We start from the raw sequence: 4,711 nt of genomic DNA, 5'->3' as shown, positions 1-4,711 counted from the left end.
CGGGTTACTATAACATATAGCTCTAATACAACTGATTGTTCAGATATAAGATTTTTCGTTATAACTCCGCCATTTAAGTAGCTAGACGTNTGCAATCTAGTCTCTCAGTTTTCGAGATATCCGGATCAAATTTGGTAGGTGAGTGTATTTTTATAATGTATTAATCATTTGTCGGAACCGGAAGAATCGGACCACTATAACATATAGCTCCCATACAACTGATTGTTCAGATATGAGATTTTTCGTTATAACTTCTCCATTTATGCAGCTAGGAACATGAAATTTTGCAATACTTCCACCCATTATCAAAAGAAAACTTAGAGTGAAAGTTACAAAGATCGGGTTACTATAACATATAGCTCTAATACAACTGATTGTTCAGATATAAGATTTTTCGTTATAACTCCGCCATTTAAGTAGCTAGACGTATGAAATTTTGCACTGTTGTCACTTATTATCAAAAGAATACTTTTAGTGAAAATGGTGAACATCGAGTCGCTACAACCTATATCCACCTTACAACTGATTGTTCAGATATGAGATTTTTTGCTATAACTTCTTCATTTATGCAGCTAGGAACATCGAAATTCGCACCATTTCCACTCATTATTAACAGAATACTTACAGTGAAAATAACAAAGATCGGGTCACTTTTACATATAGCTCCCATACAAGAAATGCGATTTTTTGTTATAACTACTCCATCTATGCAGCTAGAAACATGAAATTTCGCACTATTTTCACTCATTATCAACAGAAAGTCTACAGTAAAATTAACAAAGATCGGGTCACTTTTACATATAGCTCCCATACAAGAAATGCGATTTTTTGTTATAACTACTCCATCTATGCAGCTAGAAACATGAAATTTCGCACTATTTTCACTCATTATCAACAGAAAGTCTACAGTAAAATTAACAAAGATCGGGTCATTATAACCTGCTTATTGCCCCCATACAACTGATTGTTCAGATATGGGGTTTTACTGTAAAACTCCTTTATTTGGACAGCTAAAACCGATAAATTTCGTAAGCTATTTTTTAAATAATAATACAAAGTCTACCGATCACACATCAGTGAAAATCACTTAGATTGGTGCTATATAAGGTATATCTTCCATACCTCTGATTGTTTAGCTATAATTTTTTATATATGTATCTCCTCTATCTATGTCTGCTGTGAATATATAAATTTTTTCAAATGCAGTAATCTGTTAACGTAAAGGTATGGAGCCTTCGGCATAGCCGAAGACAGCGCTGCTCTTACTTGTTTATACTCAGCTAGCACAGCGCAAAAATAAAAAAAAAGAACCTTTGCCAGCTTCAGGCAGGCGCAAAGCGAAACTTATGTACAAGCAGCGCTGCGCCCAAAGCGAAATTCATGTATGTATGTACAAGCAGCGATAGATGGCAGTTTAACACAAAACATAAATGTATGTATGTATGTCAGTTTTATTTGTTCACTAAATAACCAATATGGATAACTCAGCCGAAATGCATGCTTTTGCTGTATTTTATAGATGTATCTATGTATGCCGAAACTTATGAAATTGTAAAAATGAGATTGTACAATAGATTTCTCGCAAAATTGTAACGTTTGTTGGCAAAACGTTCAACTTGATTGCGAATCGATCTGAACCAACGGTCGCAACGTGGCTTGCATTATGTCAAATTTGAGTAGAAACTTAGTGCATGAACCCCATTTCATGATTTCAATTATACACGAAATGGTGTTTATGCACTTAAGTTAAGCAAAAACTGATAAGGTGGTGTGTTGAACACCAAGTCTTCGTGGCCCATCTGTAATATAATTCGGTTGCAGAATGTGAATATTATTAAAGCTAATTTTAAGGAAATGGATTTTAAATAATATATTTTACTATTTAAATTTAAAAAGCACCTTTAAAAATGATAAAATATTTAGTTTATACCAAATCTTATGGAGTTCAGTCAATGGTCCAAAAAGAAAAGTTGTCTAGGTGGTCCCATGTTATGGAGCGTTGGACCAGGGGTGGCCAACGTAATGTTAATGTAACCATATTTTCTCCATATCGATGGTCCTCTGCAATAACGATACAACTCAAAATTTCACATATTTCAGTAGAGCCAATTAAAGATTTTGTGTTTCGTAATTTAGCAATAATTTGTATTGAAACGTAATTATTCCGGATTATTTGCAGTTATTATGTAAGGGAAATTTGTAAGCTTTCAAACTGTGACTTTTTCTAAAGATTTAGTAAGTGTTGGACTGCAAAAATGCTCGTAAGTAGTTAAACGAAAAAAATTCCATTTGTATTGCTGAACAACGGCACAAAACGAAAAGTGTTATCCACTGTTCAATAGTAAGAATTGGCTACTTCGGTTTTGTGACAAATGGCAAAACTGCGCTTCTGCCGGATTGGTAACAACTAAGCCTATGTAGATTTGATACAGAAAAATATAGTTATTTATAAACCTAATCCGCTATATCACTCAAAAATCTGAAATTTTAAGTTGTGCGGTTATTGCAGAGGACCATCGATATCTTTAGACCATTTTGATTACTAGTGCTGGTTACAAGGTAGCGTGGCCCTGTATTATTATTTAACCTAGTCCCACTTTTTGCAGGGTTAGTGTCTAACCAAATTCATGAAACGACTTCGTAAATCCATCTAAGCATAAACGTATTAACTGTGCGTATAATTTATTAGGTGATTTTATGTTTTTATATGTTTTTTGTTTAAATATACATAATAAGAATACATCAATTCGTCTTCGATGATAGAATACAACGTTTGGCAAAGAGAAGGCAAGTAAAAGCAAATGTCGAACAAAGGAATTTGTTTTCATTCAACTGTGTATTTAAATACAGTGTATTTTGCTTAGCTGCCCATCTTTCTTTGCACGAAAAACCTGTGCACTTAACCGAAAAAAGCACTTAAGCGAATTTTCTTTACTACTTCAATGAGGAAGGTATCCGAATCCCTATGAAACCAAATAATGGAGGAGCACTTACCACGTAGAAATTACTACAAACGAAATTTTTACCGAATAGTATCTAATTATCTATATAACTACATAAATTGATAGCCATTTTCGTTGTTCCGCGAGATGAGCAAAATAAATAAGATTGTAAAATTAGCTAATTGTAGGGTCAGTGCAGGTAAACGTAATACTTTCTTTGATAATTGATACTAGTTGCACAATTTTTAAGGCAGGTATCGCCAATGTGCAGGTATGTTGAATGCATATATCGGAGGAGTTTCCTTATAAATGTTAAAAATAATGCCGCTAATGCGCATTTTAGGGTAGGTATCTTAAATGTGCACTTAAGCATAAAGGCAGCAAAGCAAAATATACTGTAAATGCGTTTTGCAAACAAAAGCTCGTACGTTACTTAATGCCTTGGTTATAATGCACGGGGCGAATCGTAACAAATCGCGTCGAATTTATAGGGATCTATTGATTGCATTGCTAATACAATTTCGTGAATTCCTGCACTAACACCTGTTTTAGAAGTTTCACTTCTATCACGTGTACGGTGCTACACGCGCCTATTTTTCAGTATAATTATTTTTTGGATTCCGAAATGCAGCATTTATACGAAAAAATACTTTTTTTGCTACCTAAATGCACGACGATATAAGCTAACAGCGACTTGTTCGTGTAAACATGTAATAAGTACCTATCCCTTTTTACATACATAGTGATGTGAAAAAAATAAGGAAACGACATTTTCACCTGTTTTGACTATTTTTCTTTCGTATATTTAATGTTTATTAATTTCTTATTAAAGTTTAGTTAATTATATACACAATACTTAAACACCATATAAATCCACATTTCAAACTTGTAGAGAAATTCAAAAAATTTTCTCAACAACAAACTTTTCATTCATAACTGAGTATGCAGTTTTGTAGTCCATTAAATTCTAGCAATAAAGTACAAGTTTCAAATTTTTTTTCCATACAAAAAAAAATAAATAAAAATTGTCGAACATAGTAACTTTGTACGGAGAGAGTGCGTGATACCGCCAGCAAAAAAAAATAATTAAAAGAATCAACGGTATTTTGTAGACACTTGAAACTAGAAAATTATATTTGTGCAACTGTGTTTGTACAAAGTTATAAATTTGAATTTCATTTTGCACATCAGATACACATAGTCCAAGGAATTCGTTCAATTTATTGAAACCCTTTTATGAGAAATTCTGTACTGTAAAAAATGTTTTTTTTTTTAATGGAGATACTAAATATTTCGCTGCAACGTGTAGTTTTTTTTTTTAAATATACGAGCGCTAGGCATACCCTAGCCTACCTACTCAAAAGTTTACATACATGCAAATTTGGCACATGCGTGCGTAAGTACATGCTGTTATCCTTTTTCCAAAAAATTTTACGTTTGTAACTATAGGGTTGGGCTAATTCACTATCCACTGTCGTTTCTTTTGGTATCGAGCGCGACAAAGCCACATGCGGACCGTTAGAAGCGAAGATTATGACTAAAGAAAACCTCGATTCCCACTTGCAGTGCCCTAAAATTACGTTTATCGGTATTAACATGCATTTTGCATTACACTTGCAAAACAGTCGTGCAATCCCGGTGAGCACATTTTCGTTGCACTGTTTTGGTTTTTTGGGCGACATTTACGGCAGAACGTTGCACATTGCTCGGCAGTACTTACTGTAAAGAGTGAGAGCTTTTTAAACGCTGGTTGCGGGAGAGCATTTCTA

At 33.8% G+C, this 4,711-nt stretch overlaps 1 protein-coding gene across 1 annotated transcript in view; it reads right to left on the bottom strand.

Moving 5' to 3' along the window:
* Positions 1-4,459, bottom strand: part of beat-IIIa (beaten path IIIa) — a 196,155-nt gene extending 191,696 nt beyond the window's left edge. The window contains exon 1 of the mRNA XM_017613486.1: positions 4,316-4,459. The gene's annotated coding sequence lies outside the window, so the exon portion shown is untranslated. The remainder of the gene's footprint in view (positions 1-4,315) is intronic.
* Between the last annotated feature and the right edge of the window lie 252 nt (positions 4,460-4,711).

This window comes from Rhagoletis zephyria, unplaced genomic scaffold (genome assembly GCF_001687245.7).
Source record: "Rhagoletis zephyria isolate East Lansing unplaced genomic scaffold, Rhagoletis_zephyria_1.1 Rzeph_scaffold_00671, whole genome shotgun sequence".
NCBI lineage: Eukaryota > Metazoa > Arthropoda > Insecta > Diptera > Tephritidae > Rhagoletis > Rhagoletis zephyria.
The sequence above is the reverse complement of the archived record's forward strand: the minus strand, read 5'-3'. Positions and strand labels throughout refer to the sequence as shown.